Source organism: Dendrobates tinctorius, unplaced genomic scaffold (genome assembly GCF_039654945.1).
Source record: "Dendrobates tinctorius isolate UK_male_01 unplaced genomic scaffold, ASM3965494v1 ptg000038l, whole genome shotgun sequence".
In the NCBI taxonomy this organism is placed as follows: Eukaryota; Metazoa; Chordata; class Amphibia; order Anura; family Dendrobatidae; genus Dendrobates; species Dendrobates tinctorius.
Window position 1 is genome coordinate 27,519,373 of NW_027361706.1, and position 18,672 is coordinate 27,538,044.

Consider the following 18,672-nt stretch of genomic DNA (forward strand, 5'->3'; position numbering starts at 1 on the left):
GTTGGTGGTTGAGATGCCCTGTAGCTCCTCCCCCAGCGCTCTGCTGCCCTCTGCTGGTCGGCCGGTGTGTGACTCGCGGCCTGTTCCTTGCTCTCTGCTCATTGCCCCGGTCCTGTGTGCGGTACCGGTCGGTGCTTTCTGCAGCCCTGGCGACTCCTGCGTGGCAGCGGCAGCGCCTGTCCGGATGGCGGCGGCGCTCAGTGAGTGCAGGGACCGGGAGGAGGGGATATTGTGGCGGCGGATGCCGGCTTCCTTTGTGTGTATCGTCCGTCACTGACTGACACGTTACTCCATTCATAACCCAGAGCGGCTGCTGACGGCTCATTACCAATAGTGTAGCATCTCCTACTACCCCAGTGTGGCATCTCCTGTACTACTGCTACTACTACCCCCCAGTGTGGCATCTCCTGTACTACTGCTACTACTACCCCCAGTGTGGCATCTCCTGTACTACTGCTACTACTACCCCCAGTGTGGCATCTCCTGTACTACTGCTACTACTACCCCCAGTGTGGCATCTCCTGTACTACTGCTACTACTACCCCCAGTGTGGCATCTCCTGTACTACTGCTACTACTACCCCCAGTGTGGCATCTCCTGTACTACTGCTACTACTACCCCCAGTGTGGCATCTCCTGTACTACTGCTACTACTACCCCCAGTGTGGCATCTCCTGTACTACTGCTACTACTACCCCCAGTGTGGCATCTCCTGTACTACTGCTACTACTACCCCCAGTGTGGCATCTCCTGTACTACTGCTACTACTACCCCCAGTGTGGCATCTCCTGTACTACTGCTACTACTACCCCCAGTGTGGCATCTCCTGTACTACTACTACTACTACCCCCAGTGTGGCATCTCCTGTACTACTACTACTACTACTACCCCCAGTGTGGCATCTCCTGTACTACTGCTACTACTACCCCCAGTGTGGCATCTCCTGTACTACTGCTACTACTACTACCCCCAGTGTGGCATCTCCTGTACTACTGCTACTACTACTACCCCCAGTGTGGCATCTCCTGTACTACTGCTACTACTACCCCCAGTGTGGCATCTCCTGTACTACTGCTACTACTACCCCCAGTGTGGCATCTCCTGTACTACTACTACTACTACCCCCAGTGTGGCATCTCCTGTACTACTACTACTACTACTACCCCCAGTGTGGCATCTCCTGTACTACTGCTACTACTACCCCCAGTGTGGCATCTCCTGTACTACTGCTACTACTACCCCCAGTGTGGTATCTCCTGTACTACTGCTACTACTACTACCCCCAGTGTGGCATCTCCTGTACTACTGCTACTACTACTACCCCCAGTGTGGCATCTCCTGTACTACTGCTACTACTACCCCCAGTGTGGCATCTCCTGTACTACTGCTACTACTACCCCCAGTGTGGCATCTCCTGTACTACTGCTACTACTACCCCCAGTGTGGCATCTCCTGTACTACTGCTACTACTACTACCCCCAGTGTGGCATCTCCTGTACTACTGCTACTACTACCCCCAGTGTGGCATCTCCTGTACTACTGCTACTACTACCCCCAGTGTGGCATCTCCTGTACTACTGCTACTACTACCCCCAGTGTGGCATCTCCTGTACTACTGCTACTACTACCCCCAGTGTGGCATCTCCTGTACTACTGCTACTACTACCCCCAGTGTGGCATCTCCTGTACTACTGCTACTACTACCCCAGTGTGGCATCTCCTGTACTACTACCCCAGTGTGGCATCTCCTGTACTACTGCTACTACTACTACCCCCAGTGTGGCATCTCCTGTACTACTGCTACTACTACCCCCAATGTGGCATCTCCTGTACTACTACCCCAGTGTGGCATCTCCTGTACTACTGCTACTACTACCCCAGTGTGGCATCTCCTGTACTACTGCTACTACTACCCCCAGTGTGGCATCTCCTGTACTACTGCTACTACTACCCCCAGTGTGGCATCTCCTGTACTACTGCTACTACTACCCCCAGTGTGGCATCTCCTGTACTACTGCTACTACTACCCCCAGTGTGGCATCTCCTGTACTACTGCTACTACTACCCCCAGTGTGGCATCTCCTGTACTACTGCTACTACTACCCCCAGTGTGGCATCTCCTGTACTACTGCTACTACTACTACCCCCAGTGTGGCATCTCCTGTACTACTGCTACTACTACCCCCAGTGTGGCATCTCCTGTACTACTGCTACTACTACTACCCCCAGTGTGGCATCTCCTGTACTACTGCTACTACTACCCCCAGTGTGGCATCTCCTGTACTACTGCTACTACTACCCCCAGTGTGGCATCTCCTGTACTACTGCTACTACTACCCCCAGTGTGGCATCTCCTGTACTACTGCTACTACTACCCCCAGTGTGGCATCTCCTGTACTACTGCTACTACTACCCCAGTGTGGCATCTCCTGTACTACTACCCCAGTGTGGCATCTCCTGTACTACTGCTACTACTACTACCCCCAGTGTGGCATCTCCTGTACTACTGCTACTACTACCCCCAATGTGGCATCTCCTGTACTACTACCCCAGTGTGGCATCTCCTGTACTACTGCTACTACTACCCCCAGTGTGGCATCTCCTGTACTACTGCTACTACTACCCCCAGTGTGGCATCTCCTGTACTACTGCTACTACTACCCCCAGTGTGGCATCTCCTGTACTACTGCTACTACTACCCCCAGTGTGGCATCTCCTGTACTACTGCTACTACTACCCCCAGTGTGGCATCTCCTGTACTACTGCTACTACTACCCCCAGTGTGGCATCTCCTGTACTACTGCTACTACTACCCCCAGTGTGGCATCTCCTGTACTACTGCTACTACTACTACCCCCAGTGTGGCATCTCCTGTACTACTGCTACTACTACTACCCCCAGTGTGGCATCTCCTGTACTACTGCTACTACTACCCCCAGTGTGGCATCTCCTGTACTGCTGCTACTACTACCCCCAGTGTGGCATCTCCTGTACTACTGCTACTACTACTACCCCCAGTGTGGCATCTCCTGTACTACTGCTACTACTACCCCCAGTGTGGCATCTCCTGTACTACTGCTACTACTACCCCCAGTGTGGCATCTCCTGTACTGCTGCTACTACTACCCCCAGTGTGGCATCTCCTGTACTACTGCTACTACTACCCCAGTGTGGCATCTCCTGTACTACTGCTACTACTACCCCCAGTGTGGCATCTCCTGTACTACTGCTACTACTACCCCCAGTGTGGCATCTCCTGTACTACTGCTACTACTACCCCCAGTGTGGCATCTCCTGTACTACTGCTACTACTACCCCCAGTGTGGCATCTCCTGTACTACTGCTACTACTACCCCCAGTGTGGCATCTCCTGTACTGCTGCTACTACTACCCCCAGTGTGGCATCTCCTGTACTACTGCTACTACTACCCCCAGTGTGGCATCTCCTGTACTACTGCTACTACTACCCCCAGTGTGGCATCTCCTGTACTACTGCTACTACTACCCCCAGTGTGGCATCTCCTGTACTGCTGCTACTACTACCCCCAGTGTGGCATCTCCTGTACTACTGCTACTACTACCCCCAGTGTGGCATCTCCTGTACTGCTGCTACTACTACCCCCAGTGTGGCATCTCCTGTACTGCTGCTACTACTACCCCCAGTGTGGCATCTCCTGTACTACTGCTACTACTACCCCAGTGTGGCATCTCCTGTACTACTGCTACTACTACCCCCAGTGTGGCATCTCCTGTACTACTGCTACTACTACCCCCAGTGTGGCATCTCCTGTACTACTGCTACTACTACCCCCAGTGTGGCATCTCCTGTACTACTGCTACTACTACCCCCAGTGTGGCATCTCCTGTACTACTGCTACTACTACCCCCAGTGTGGCATCTCCTGTACTGCTGCTACTACTACCCCCAGTGTGGCATCTCCTGTACTACTGCTACTACTACCCCAGTGTGGCATCTCCTGTACTACTGCTACTACTACCCCCAGTGTGGCATCTCCTGTACTACTGCTACTACTACCCCCAGTGTGGCATCTCCTGTACTACTGCTACTACTACTACCCCCAGTGTGGCATCTCCTGTACTACTGCTACTACTACTACCCCCAGTGTGGCATCTCCTGTACTACTGCTACTACTACTACCCCCAGTGTGGCATCTCCTGTACTACTGCTACTACTACCCCAGTGTGGCATCTCCTGTACTACTACCCCAGTGTGGCATCTCCTGTACTGCTGCTACTACTACCCCCAGTGTGGCATCTCCTGTACTACTGCTACTACTACCCCCAGTGTGGCATCTCCTGTACTACTGCTACTACTACCCCCAGTGTGGCATCTCCTGTACTACTGCTACTACCCCCAGTGTGGCATCTCCTGTACTACTGCTACTACTACTACACCCAGTGTGGCATCTCCTGCACTACTGCTACTACTACCCCCAGTGTGGCATCTCCTGTACTACTGCTACTACTACTACCCCCAGTGTGGCATCTCCTGCACTACTGCTACTACTACCCCCAGTGTGGCATCTCCTGTACTGCTACTACTACCCCCAGTGTGGCATCTCCTGTACTACTGCTACTACTACTACCCCCAGTGTGACATCTCCTGCACTACTGCTACTACTACCCCCAGTGTGGCATCTCCTGTACTACTGCTACTACTACCCCCAGTGTAGCATCTCCTGTACTACTGCTACTACTACCCCCAGTGTGGCATCTCCTGTACTACTGCTACTACTACCCCCAGTGTAGCATCTCCTGTACTACTACCCCAGTGTGGCATCTCCTGTACTACTGCTACTACTACCCCCAGTGTAGCATCTCCTGTACTACTGCTACTACTACCCCCAGTGTGGCATCTCCTGTACTACTGCTACTACTACCCCCAGTGTGGCATCTCCTGTACTACTGCTACTACTACTACCCCCAGTGTGGCATCTCCTGTACTGCTGCTACTACTACCCCCAGTGTGGCATCTCCTGCACTACTGCTACTACTACCCCCAGTGTGGCATCTCCTGTACTACTGCTACTACTACCCCCAGTGTGGCATCTCCTGTACTACTGCTACTACTACCCCCAGTGTAGCATCTCCTGTACTACTACCCCAGTGTGGCATCTCCTGTACTGCTGCTACTACTACCCCAGTGTGGCATCTCCTGTACTACTGCTACTACTACCCCCAGTGTGGCATCTCCTGTACTACTGCTACTACTACCCCCAGTGTGGCATCTCCTGTACTACTGCTACTACTACCCCCAGTGTAGCATCTCCTGTACTACTACCCCAGTGTGGCATCTCCTGTACTGCTGCTACTACTACCCCAGTGTGGCATCTCCTGTACTACTGCTACTACTACCCCCAGTGTGGCATCTCCTGTACTACTGCTACTACTACCCCCAGTGTGGCATCTCCTGTACTACTGCTACTACTACCCCCAGTGTGGCATCTCCTGTACTACTGCTACTACTACCCCCAGTGTGGCATCTCCTGTACTACTGCTACTACTACCCCAGTGTGGCATCTCCTGTACTACTACCCCAATGTGGCATCTCCTGTACTGCTGCTACTACTACCCCCAGTGTGGCATCTCCTGTACTACTGCTACTACTACCCCCAGTGTGGCATCTCCTGTACTACTGCTACTACTACCCCCAGTGTGGCATCTCCTGTACTACTGCTACTACTACTACCCCCAGTGTGGCATCTCCTGCACTACTGCTACTACTACCCCCAGTGTGGCATCTCCTGTACTACTGCTACTACTACCCCCAGTGTGGCATCTCCTGTACTACTGCTACTACTACTACCCCCAGTGTGGCATCTCCTGCACTACTGCTACCACTACCCCCAGTGTGGCATCTCCTGTACTGCTGCTACTACTACCCCCAGTGTGGCATCTCCTGTGCTACTACTACTACCCCCAGTGTGGCATCTCCTGCACTACTGCTACTACTACCCCCAGTGTGGCATCTCCTGTACTACTGCTACTACTACTACCCCCAGTGTGGCATCTCCTGCACTACTGCTACTACTACCCCCAGTGTGGCATCTCCTGTACTGCTGCTACTACTACCCCCAGTGTGGCATCTCCTGTACTACTGCTACTACTACTACCCCCAGTGTGGCATCTCCTGAACTACTGCTACTACTACCCCCAGTGTGGCATCTCCTGTACTACTGCTACTACTACCCCCAGTGTAGTATCTCCTGTACTACTGCTACTACTACCCCCAGTGTTTCATCTCCTGTACTAAAACTACTGCTACTACTACCCCCAGTGTGGCATCTCCAGTACTACTGCTTCTACTACCCCCAGTTTGGCATCTCCTGTACTACTGCTACTACTACCCCCAGTGTGGCATCTCCTGCACTACTGCTACTACTACCCCCAGTGTGGCATCTCCTGTACTACTGCTACTACTACCCCCAGTGTGGCATCTCCTGTACTACTGCTACTACTACCCCCAGTGTGGCATCTCCTGTACTACTGCTACTACTACCCCCAGTGTGGCATCTCCTGTACTACTGCTACTACTACCCCCAGTGTGGCATCTCCTGTACTACTGCTACTACTACTACCCCCAGTGTAGCATCTCCTGCGCTACTACCCCCAGTGTAGCATCTACTGCGCTACTACCCCCAGTGTAGCATCTCCTGCGCTACTACCCCCAGTGTAGCATCTCCTGCGCTACTACCCCCAGTGTAGCATCTCCTGCGCTACTACCCCCAGTGTAGCATCTCCTGCGCTACTACCCCCAGTGTAGCATCTCCTGCGCTACTACCCCCAGTGTAGCATCTCCTGCGCTACTACCCCCAGTGTAGCATCTCCTGCGCTACTACCCCCAGTGTAGCATCTCCTGCGCTACTACCCCCAGTGTAGCATCTCCTGCGCTACTACCCCCAGTGTAGCATCTCCTGCGCTACTACCCCCAGTGTAGCATCTCCTGCGCTACTACCCCCAGTGTAGCATCTCCTGCGCTACTACCCCCAGTGTAGCATCTCCTGCACTACTACCCCCAGTGTGGCATCTCCTGCACTACTACCCCCAGTGTGGCATCTCCTGCACTACTACCCCCAGTGTGGCACCTCCTGTTCTAGGATTGGTTCCCCAGGAGAGTAATGCCCGCTAATCAGAGTGAACGCCCTGTGGCTGATGGTGAAGTATACTGAGCTCTGGATACTGCGGGCGCTGACAGTATTATAGCACCACTCTCACAGCAGGGTACAGGGTTTTCTTTGTTTTTTTTTTTTTTGTTTTTTTTTTTTGCAATTAGGTGTTCAGACCACCGAACAATAATGTCAGGAGTGTCTGGTACTTCCAGGGGCTCCGCCAGTGGTTACAGGGGGCTCTTCCAGTGGTTACAGGGGGCTCTTCCAGTGGTTACAGGGGGCTCTTCCAGTGGTTACAGGGGGCTCTGCCAGTGGTTACAGGGGGCTCTGCCAGTGGTTACAGGGGGCTCTGCCAGTGGTTACAGGGGGCTCTGCCAGTGGTTACAGGGGGCTCTTCCAGTGGTTACAGGGGGCTCTTCCAGTGGTTACAGGGGGCTCTTCCAGTGGTTACAGGGGGCTCTTCCAGTGGTTACAGGGGGCTCTGCCAGTGGTTACAGGGGGCTCTGCCAGTGGTTACAGGGGGCTCTGCCAGTGGTTACATGGGGCTCTGCCAGTGGTTACAGGGGCTCTGCCATTGGTTACAGGGGCTCTGCCATTAGTTACAGGGGCTCTGCCAGTGGTTACAGGGGCTCTGCCAGTGGTTACAGGGGCTCCGCCAGTGGGTACATTGCCTCCGCCAGTGGTTACAGGGGGCTCTGCCAGTGGTTACAGGGGGCTCTGCCAGTGGTTACAGGGGCCTCTGCCAGTGGTTACAGGGGGCTCTTCCAGTGGTTTCAGGGCCTCCGCCAGTAAGCGCTGTTGCTCCCGTTGGCTGAACGCTTGTCTGTCCGATGCTGATGTCTCCTACCCTACATCCCTGTGTACATTCTCAGCTGAGGGCTCTGGTTCTGCCAGAGAGAGATGAGCCCCAGAGATGCCTGGCCTATGTGCCCTGAGCATTACAGAGCAGCCCCCCGCACACACATTCTCTGCTGGGGAGAGCCTGTGCCCCCCATACACTTTGCTTCACCTTGAATAGCTGGTAAGGATGTTGACTGGTTCGATCGACTTTGTTTCGTCAGTGTGTACACTAATGGACGGGCACATTCCGGTTATGTTGTGACCCCCATGACCCTCTTCAGTTGCCATCAGGAAGCCATTTATTGGCCACATCAGTAGGCTACAAATTGACAGGAAACAGGCTAATAATGCCACACGTCCTGTGATGTGCCCGGTCAGTGGGTCAGTCTATGCCGAGAGTGCCCTGTGACAGAATAATATCGAGAAACTTTTTTTTTGTTCTTTACTTTGTACAGTTTATATTTTATATATATATAGGAAAGTATGCCCTGACATACATAAAAAGGGGCGGTCTGACCCAGAAGAATTATTTTGCTTTTTAGGCTTATATATCTATTAACACCAAATCCCAGAAAGTTGGGATACTGTGTAAGGCCTCTTTCACACTTCAGTTTTTTGCATCAGTTGATATCCGCCAAAAAGTCAGACAAGCGGATCCGTTCTCAACTGATGTGAACGGATGGCACAGGATCCGTTTTCAGACTGATCCTCAAAATGAGGAAATTTAAAGGAACCGCTGGCCGGGGAGAGGGAGAGAGAAAGAGAGAGAGAGAGTTTTTTGTCCGGCACCCAGAAAGAATTTCGGGTTAAATGAGTGTCTGGAGGATCTGCCAGAGAAAAAAACGTTGCAAGCTCCGTTTTGAAATCTTTGAGGATGGTGACGGACAGCAACTTTTGGCGGATCCTCAAAAAAACGGATGCAACGGACAGCAATCCGTCACAATCCGCCATTAATGGCAGTCAATGGGGGAAAAAAACGGATCCTCAAAAGAAAATTGAGGATCCGTTTTTTTCAAAACCTGGCGGATTGTGACAGATTGTAAAAAACTGAAGTGTGAAAGAGGCCTAAGGTGTCTCTCTCTCTCTCTCTCTCTCTCTCTCTCCTTCCCAGCCAGCGTTTCCTTTAAACTTCCTCATTTTCAGGATCCGTCTGAAAACGGATCCTGTGCCATCCGTTCACATCAGTTAAGAACGGATCCGCTTTTCTAACTTTTTGGCGGATTTGAACTGATGCAAAAAACTGAAGTGTGAAAGAGGCCTAAGATGTAAAGAAAACAAGAATGTAATGGTTTGGAAATCTGTTATATATTTTAATCACAATAGAACACATCAGAAAATGCAGCGTGACACTGGGAGCGAGACTGTCAGCTCACTGCACACACAGCCTGTCTGTCCCACCACTATGACTGTCAGCTCACTGCACACACAGCCTGTCTGTCCCCACCACTATGACTGTCCGCTCACTGCACACACAGCCTGTCTGTCCCCACCACTATGACTGTCCACTCACTGCACACACAGCCTGTCTGCCCCCACCACTATGACTGTCCACTCACTGCACACACAGCCTGTCTCTGACACTATGACTGTCGGCTCACTGCACACACAGCCTGTCCCTGGCACTATGACTGTCAGCTCACTGCACACACAGCCTGTCCCCGGCACTATGACTGTCAGCTCACTGCACACACAGCCTGTCCCCGGCACTGACTGTCAGCTCACTGCACACACAGCCTGTCCCTGACACTATGACTGTCGGCTCACTGCACACACTGCCTGTCCCCGGCACTATGATTGTCAGCACACTGCACATACAGCCTGTCTGTCCCCTGCACTATGACTGTCAGCAAACTGCACACACAGCCTGTCTGTCCCCTGCACTACGACTGTCAGCAAACTGCACACACAGCCTGTCTATCCCCAGCACTATGACTGTCAGCTCACTGCACTCACAGCCTCTCTGTCCCCGCCACTATGACTGTCAGCACACTGCGCACACAGCCTGTCTGTCCCCTGTCCCTTTCAGCCTGCGAGGAATCCGTGGAGATACCAGTAAATACACCTTCACGCCTGGGGTGGAAGATAAACTTTACAAAGTCTTCCCTGAAACCGGCTCAGCAGATTTCCTTTTTAGGAATGATCTTGGACACTTCCCGTGGGTTGGTCATTCTGATCCCTCCAGAAAAGACGCAAGCCTTACAACAGGCAGTGCGGACTCTTTCCCGTCCAGTTTCTCACTCCATTCGTTTCAGAATGAGAGTTCTCGGAAAAATGGTGGCTGCGATGGAAGCAGTTCCATTTGCACAGTTCCATCTCCGTCCCTTACAACATGCGTTACTGTTAGCTTGGGACAAGAACCCGTTCTCCCTGGACCGTCGGATCCTTCTGTCCCTGCGGGTCAGGCAAGCCCTCAGGTGGTGGACTCTGAGATCCTCCCTGAATCAAGGGAGGTCTTTTCTCCCGGTAAGATGGTTGGTAGTAACCACCGACGCAAGTTTTCTCGGCTGGGGTGCGGTCTTTAGTCACCACATGGCACAGGGACGTTGGTCGACCCGAGAGTCACGTCTCCCCATCAACATTTTGGAGATACGAGCAATCAGATTTGCTCTATGGAGTTTCCACCATCTCGCAGGTCACCCCATCAGGATCCAATCCGACAACGCCACGGCTGTAGCGTATATCAACCGCCAGGGAGGTACCTGGAGCAGGATGGCCATGCACGAAGTGAGTCACATCCTCCATTGGGCCGAGACAAACCATTCACCCTTCTCAGCAATTCACATCCCGGGCGTAGAAAATTGGGCGGCAGATTTTCTCAGTCGCCAAGAAATTGCCTTGGGAGAGTGATCTCTTCATCCGGAAGTCTTTCACCAGATTTGTCTTCGTTGGGGGACTCCGGATGTGGACCTCATGGCCTCCAGACTAAGCAACAAGGTGTCTCGGTTCATTTCCCGACCCATGCGCCATCGAAGCGGACACCCTAGTTCTGCCATGGCATCGGTTCCGGCTCCAGTACATCTTTCCCCCTCTTCCCTTGCTTCCGAGGGTCATCAAGAAGATCAGAGCGGAGGATGTACCAGTGATCCTAGTCGCGCCAGATTGGCCGCGCCGAATGGTATGCAGAACTGATACAACTAGTCGCCAACGTCCCCTGGCGACTTCCAGATCGCACGGATCTGCTTTCTCAGGGCCCGATTTACCACCAGAACTCCGGGGCCCAGTCTTTGACGGCATGGCCGTTGAATCCTGGATTTTAGCACAGGCTGGGTTCTCTCTCGGCGTGATTTCCATCATGATTAGTGCTAGGAAGCCTGTATCCAGGCGTATCTATCACCACACCTGGAAAATCTTCTTTTCATGGTGCAAGGATCATGGTCGTTCCCCTCTCGTGTTCTCCATTCCGGCCATATTGGAGTTCCTTCAAACCGGATTAAAATCAGGCCTCGCGCTTAGCTCGCTCAAGGGCCAAATTTCGGCCTTGTCAGTGCTTTTCCAACGCAAAATTGCCACCAAACCTCAGGTCAGGACGTTTATTCAAGGAGTTTCCCATGTGACGCCTCCTTATAGAAGGCCATTGAAATCATGGGACCTTAATCTGTTTCTCGGGGCCTTACAGGAGGCTCCTTTCGAACCGCTGCAGGACGTGTCATTGACCGTCCTCTCTTGGAAAGTGGTCTTTCTAGTGGCAATTATGTCAATCAGACGAGTTTTGGAATTGACAGCCCTGTCCTGCCGTTCTCCGTTCCTGAATTTTCATCAGGACAAGGTAGTTCTCAGGACGTCCCCGTCCTTCCTGCCCAAGGTCGTCTCCTCTTTCCATCTCAACGAGGAAATTGTTTTGTCTTTCTTTTGTCCGGCGCCAGTCCATCGCATTGAGAAGGCCCTCCACACCCTGGATGTGGTTAGGGCGCTGAGACGGTACATCTCGCGGACGGCTCCCTTCCGCAAGTCAGATGCCCATACTTCCAGAGGGACATAGGAAGGGCCTAGCCACTTCAAAAGCAACGCTAGCCAGGTGGATTCGCTCAGCGATTCAGGAATCCTACCGTGTCAGGAATGCGCCTGTCCCAGCGGGGATTAAGGCGCACTCTACCCGGTCAGTGGGCGCTTCTTGGGCCATTCGACACCAGGCCTCGGCAGAACAGGTCTGCAAGGCTGCGACTTGGTCCAGTCTGCATACCTTTTCAAAACATTACCAAATTCATTCTCAGGCCTCTGCAGATGCAGCTCTCGGCAGACGCAGCCTGCAATCGACAGTACCTCAGTGTTGAGTCAGTGGTACTTGGGGTATTAGCAGATGTATGCTCCCCACCCAGGGACTGCTTTAGGACGTCCCACTCTCTCTGTGTCCCCCAATGAGGCGTAGGAGAAATAGGGATTTTTGTGTACTCACCGTAAAATCCTTTTCTCCGAGTCATTCATTGGGAGACACAGCACCCGCCCTGTTTATCCTACTGGCTCATTTGTAGCATTCTTAGGTTTTGACATAGTTATGGTTATTGTTGACTGTTTAAGCTCTTACTGCTTTTTTCACTGAACTGGAGATATCTCATCCAGCGAGAGTATGTATACTGCAGGAGAGGAGTTAACTTTTTTTCTGGTTTACTTAGTATCCTCCTAGTGGCAAGCAGCATAACACCCACTGTCTCTGTGTCCCTCAATGAATGGCTCGGAGAAAAGGATTTTACTGTGAGTACACAAAAATCCCTATTTTCCCCCACTATGACTGTCGGCACACTGCACACACAGCCTGTCTGTCCCCTGCACTGACTGTCAGCTCACTGCACTCACAGCCTGTCTGTCCCCAGCACTATGACTGTCAACACACTGCACACACAGCCTGTCTGTCCCCGGCACTATGACTGTCAGCACACTGCACACACAACCTGTCTGTCCCCTGCACTATGACTGTCAGCACACTGCACACACAGCCTGCCTGTCCCCGCCACTATTGACTGTCAGCTCACTTCACACACAGCCTGCCTGTCCCCGCCACTATTGACTGTCAGCTCACTGCACACACAGCCTGTCTGTCCCCGGCACTATGACTGTCAGCTCACTACACACACCAGGGCTGTGGAGTCGGTAAGCCACAGTTGCGACTCCGACTCCTGGATTTTATCAGGCTCCGACTCCGGCTCCGACTCCTTCATAAATGGCCAATTCATAACAACAAATTTACTGTTGTAAAATATTAAACTTCGTGCTTATTCATTTTCTCACCATCATATAAGTAATCAGACCACTTAGAGCAAAAACTACATTTATTAGAATACAATTAGAATATAGCAAATAACTTTTATAAACTTTTCTAAACTGTAAGTAAATATGCAATAAACACTTTTATGCAGTTAATAAGAAGAAATCTATAAATTTGTCCTCAGAAAAAATATTGCCTCTGTCAGATCCTCCTTCATGGATGCCCTCAAATCTGATCTAATTATTTTGAGAGCAGAGAACAACCTCTCTACACTAACTTGTGTTGGTTGCAAAGCAGTAACCACTCGGGCAACATCTCTGACAATGTCAGGATACAGAGGAATCGCTTGTTGCACTGTTATTTTTGATGAACGGTCAAATTTCTCAATTTCTTTTAGTGCACATGAAAAATTCTGCTGAAATGTACTGGCTGTGTTCCTTGATGGGGATGACTCTTCTTCTATGCGGGAACGCTTTGCACGGTCCTTGTGATCCAAATATTTTTCGAAATTAAATTCTTCATCAGTTGATGATGAGGGTGAAGATGTGGCAGGACGGCCAAATTCTTCTTGTTCCTCCTGACTGTTCTGCAACCCTTTCATCCTTACTGCTATTTCAAACACAGCTTCTTTTCCTTTACTTAGCTGTTGATCATCTAGAAGAATCCGATTCATTGGGTCTACATAAACAGCTGCCAAAAGAATGTTATTTTGTAATAGTAGCTCCTCTCTCCGTTTTATTGATGTAGCAATGCCACTTGCAATTAACCCTCCTCTTTGGGACAGGCGAAACATCAGGTTCTTCCATTCCTTTAAGAAAATACCTGGAGTTAAGTCCTCTGCTTGTAATTTTTTAGTCACTGTAAATGGGTGCTCTAGCAATTTTTCCAGCTCAGGCACCTGATTCCACTGACTTTCATTTAGCATCATTTGAGGGTTAGCCATGTCTACAAGAAAGGTTTTCAGTTCAACCAAGCGCTGAATCATTAAGTAAGTACTGCCCCATCGTGTGGCTTGATCAATAATTGCCCCTTTTCCAGCACGTCTCTTCAAAATTGAGTCAACTTTAGGGGTTCTGGCAACAGTAGACAATTTTCTCACCTTGCCAATCAGTGTAGCAGCATGTCCTTCTTGCAGACTGTCTCTTATAGCCAGCTGTAGCGTATGCACAACACAGCGCATGTGATGAATGAAAGAACATATTGACACAGTTTCAACAAGATCATCTAAACTATCATGTTGCTGTTCATCTGAAGCAACTTCAGTTTGCTCCTCAGTTACAATACTGTGTTCCTCTATTTCAAACATTTCTGTGTCTGTGGACCCAGAATGTTCTTCTAGCTGCTGGTCACCATCATTACTCTCATTCATTAGCTTAATAGTACTTATCATATTTGAAGCATTGTCAGTTACGACAGAAAGAACTTGCTCTTTTTTAAGTTCATAGACTTGCAGAACCTTTTCCACCAAGACCTGGAGAAACTCACTGGTGTGATGAGCTTTGGTGTCTTTTACTGCCAATGTCTTGGTAACTATTTCATTTCTGTCACAAACAAATCGGACATTGATGGCAAAATAGTTCACTCTGTGACGTGTGCAGGCATCCATTTTAAGAAACAGAAAGCGTCCCTTGAGAGTTTTTTTAAGTTCTTCCTTTTGTTTAAAAGCTTCTTCGATTACTAATTTTCTAATACTCTCTCTCTCCAGAGAAACACCAAGCTTGCGGGCCATTTCCCCATTCAGACACATAAAAGCTGGTTGTGAAAATAATGAAATAGGCACACTATCCTTTACAACAAGCTCTATGATCTGTTTTTTAAATGTATCTACTGTCATTGTCACAGTAACTTTGTCACTGACAAAATATCTTGCAACTGATGGCTGCAAAGTTCTCTGCTCCTTTGTTTGGCTGGAAGAGCTGGGCACTGGTTCATTGGTTTGGATGCAGTCTTTCTCATCCACTGCTTTCAGTACTTCTGGATGAAAGTGCTGTAAATGTCTCTTTAGATTAGAAGCTCTGGTAGGAGCATTTTTATCTTTGCCTGAATATGCACTCATCTTGGCTTCACAGCATTTGTTTTCGTCTGGATCATTTGTCATACACTGACAGACATAATGTTTTCTATCTTGAGTGATGGTGAAATGTTCAAATACAGCTGATTTAATGTGATGCTTCTTTGACATTCTCAGGTTTTTAATTCTGCATTCACAATCCAAATGACAATTGTTTTTCCTAAAAACAATTGTACAAAATTATTGCCAGGTCGTACAACTGATATAGTGGTCATTAATACTGTTATTATTCCTCATGTACTCACAGTTAACTGATGCAAAGTTTGTTGAAAGGATAATACTTCTTACAGTCTTCCTCTTCTGAGTAGCAGGCAGCTGTGAGATGCTTGGAAGACGCACACCTAGTATGATCTAGTCTAGAGGAGGAGCTTTACTACTAAGAATTTGCAACACATTTTCACTTTCAGTTTCATACATTGTAAGTAGGGGGTTGGGGCAGCATGAGGTTAACCAAGTATAAGATTAGATAAGGGCAGTGGAGAACAGTGACGCACAAGAAGTAAGAAATGTCTCTGTCTCCAGCAGAACTGCTTATCACTGTTGTTCATAGTTTGATAGAACATATATATTTGAGTAACATTTATAAAATTCATATGAAAGTTCAATTATGAAATATGAATACATTTTTTTTAAAGCTGGAGTCGGTACATTTCTACCGACTCCAACTCCAACCAAAACTAACTCCGACTCCACGACTCCGACTCCACAGCCCTGACACACACAACCTGTCACCGGCACTATGACTGTCGGCTCACTGCACACACAACCTGTCCCCGGCACTATGACTGTCAGCACACTGCACACACAGTCTGTCTGTCCCAGCATTTTGACTGTCGGCTCACTGCACACAGCGTATTTTTTTTATTGGTGAAAGGTCTGGACTGCCGACGGCCGGGTCATCACCAGGAATCTTCTTCTGTTAAGTCATGCCGTTGCAATGGATGCTGTATGTGGTTTACCATTGTCTTGCTGGAATATGCGAGGCCTTCCCTGATGTATACATGGTCTGGATGGAGCGGATGTTGTTCTAGCACCTCCTATATGATGCTCAGCAATGATGGCGCTTTACATGTGTAAGCTGCCCATGTCATAGTCACTAATGGACCCCCAGCCATCAGAGATGGAGGAACTGTGCTCTGATAACAAGCTGGATCGTCCTTCTCCTCTTGAGCCCAATGATTAAAAATGTCACCAATGATTCACTCAATCTCAGAACAGTTTTCTGTTTAGCCTCAGTCCATTGTAATTGAGCTTTGGCCCAGAGAAGATGGAAGTGGTTCTGGATTGTGTTGATATATGGTGGTTTCTTTAATTTTCATTTGTGGATTGCACTGTGTTCACAGATAATGATTTCTGGAAGTATTCCTGGGCACATGCAGTGATGTACACAAGTCATGTCTGGTTTTAATGCAGTGCTGAGGGCCTGAAGATCACAAGCATCTAATATTCACTGCTATCCTTGTCTCTTGTTCACAAGGATTTCTCCAGAATCTCTGAATCTTTTGATGATGTTATGTACTGTAGATAGTGGGATAATTAAAGTCTTTACGTTGAGAAACATTTTTCTGAAATTGTTCCACAGTTTCTACTAGATGCACTTCTCACAGATTGGTGACCTCCGACCATCTTTGCTCCTGAGAGACTCTGCCTCTCTAACATGCTCTTTTTATACACAGTCATGTAACTGTTTTTCACTAGTATCACTATTTTTTACATGTTATTCCTGCCCAACTTTTTAAATACGTGTTCCTGACATTGATTTTGAAACGTTCAATTCTGATCCGGGTCCTATGTTCTGTTGTGAATAAAACATTGTTATAACAGATTTACACGTCATGGCAATCTTAATGTCTTTACACAGTATCCCAGATTTTTTGGAATTGGGTGTATATTGTAAGACAGTGCTTACTGCGTGTGTTGGGGGACAGTCGCTTGACAAGTGGGTTAAAGCACACAGTCACGGTTTTCGCACAAATTTTGGTTTATTTGACCATCATAAACCGCACCACGCATAGTCCATTACACATATCAATGGAACATAATAAACACCGACAGTCTTTTCCAATGGCAGATACTTCTCTGCCGTTATTATAAAACCCCCTTTTCTGGAGTTACCTTCCTGGAGATCCTGCTTCACACGTTGACTCCTTGTCTCAGTCCTCACTCCTGGGGAAGCTGCCTTACGGGGATCACCATCCTTGTGACCAGGGCACTCCCGACAGTCCAGACCCTCAGAAGGGCGATAGCTTCCCCCACGCAGTGCCGTCACAGACTCTGCACATACGGGCTCTCCATGTGCTTTTCAGGAAGTCCACTCCTAGGACATTCCAACACACAGGCCTTCCTGTCTTGCAGGACCTTAGAACACAGACCATTCAGGACCATACACTCAGAACATGTGACCCAAACCCTGGTCACATTATGTAGCTGTAACCACCCCCATAGGTGGGCTGTGTATGTGTAGTTAGTCAGTCCCGCCTAGCTCTCCGACTAACCCTGTAACCCTGTAAGCCCCTCTTATAAGTAAATAAACACTTGTGGAACTACAAGTCCCAGAGCAACAACATTTCGGGCTTGCAGTGCAGAGGACCTCCTCTGCAACACATATCGGCCATTTACAATAATTCCGGTCCCTGTCTCACCATCACAATTATGCCTCCGTGCGTATCCTGAGGAGCACATACAGCGCCCCCTAGCTGTAACAGGAGTCACTGCCTCACTATATATACAGTGTCGGCAAAAAAAATCTTTACAAGTTCAATGAAACCACAAAATCTTAATATTCAAGTGGATTCAAGTGTTTTATTGTGGATATTTTATTACAATTAGTATTTTGTCATGTCACCCTTACATTTTATCACCGTCTGCAGTCGTTTAGGCATGGATTCAGCAAGGCTGGCTAAGTATGTGGAGACCATGTTTACCCACAGTGTCTTCAGCACCTCCTTTAGATTGCTGATGTTGCTGGGTCGTGTCTCTTGAACCTTGTTTTTCATTAAATTCCAGGCATTTTCTATGGGGTTAAGGTCAGGGGAATTACCTGGCCACTCTAAAATGTTAATGTTATGGTCACTGAGAAACTTTCTCACGGCCTTGGCTTTGTGGATAGGGGATCCATCATGCATAAAGTAATCACACTGATATATGACCCAAAAAGTAAGCATGTGTTCTTCCAAAACAGTAATATAATTGCTTGCTTTCATAGTTACATTCTTGGGAAGGAAGTACAAACCTGCCCTGCCCATGCTTCCACTGAATGCACCCCACACCATCACACTGTCAAGGTGTTTAACAGTCTTAACTGTATATTTTGGGTCATACCGTGACACGGTACTCGGACGACGCACGACCTTTGAGCCTCCCCTGACGAGCCTGAAAGTGCTCTCATCACTAAACATCACTTTCTTCCACTCTTCAGATGTCCAATCTTGAT

General features: G+C 49.2%; 1 protein-coding gene across 8 annotated transcripts in view; it reads left to right on the forward strand.

Annotated features, from left to right (window-relative positions):
• Nucleotides 1-18,672, forward strand: part of PBRM1 (polybromo 1) — a 142,830-nt gene that overhangs the window by 141 nt on the left and 124,017 nt on the right. For 7 of the 8 annotated variants that reach the window (XM_073574309.1, XM_073574312.1, XM_073574313.1 and 4 more), the window contains exon 1: nt 69-200. The exons of the other annotated variant lie outside the window; for it this stretch is intronic. The gene's annotated coding sequence lies outside the window, so the exon portion shown is untranslated. Of the gene's footprint in view, nt 1-68; nt 201-18,672 lie in introns of those variants that run through there. 8 annotated transcript variants of the gene reach the window in all.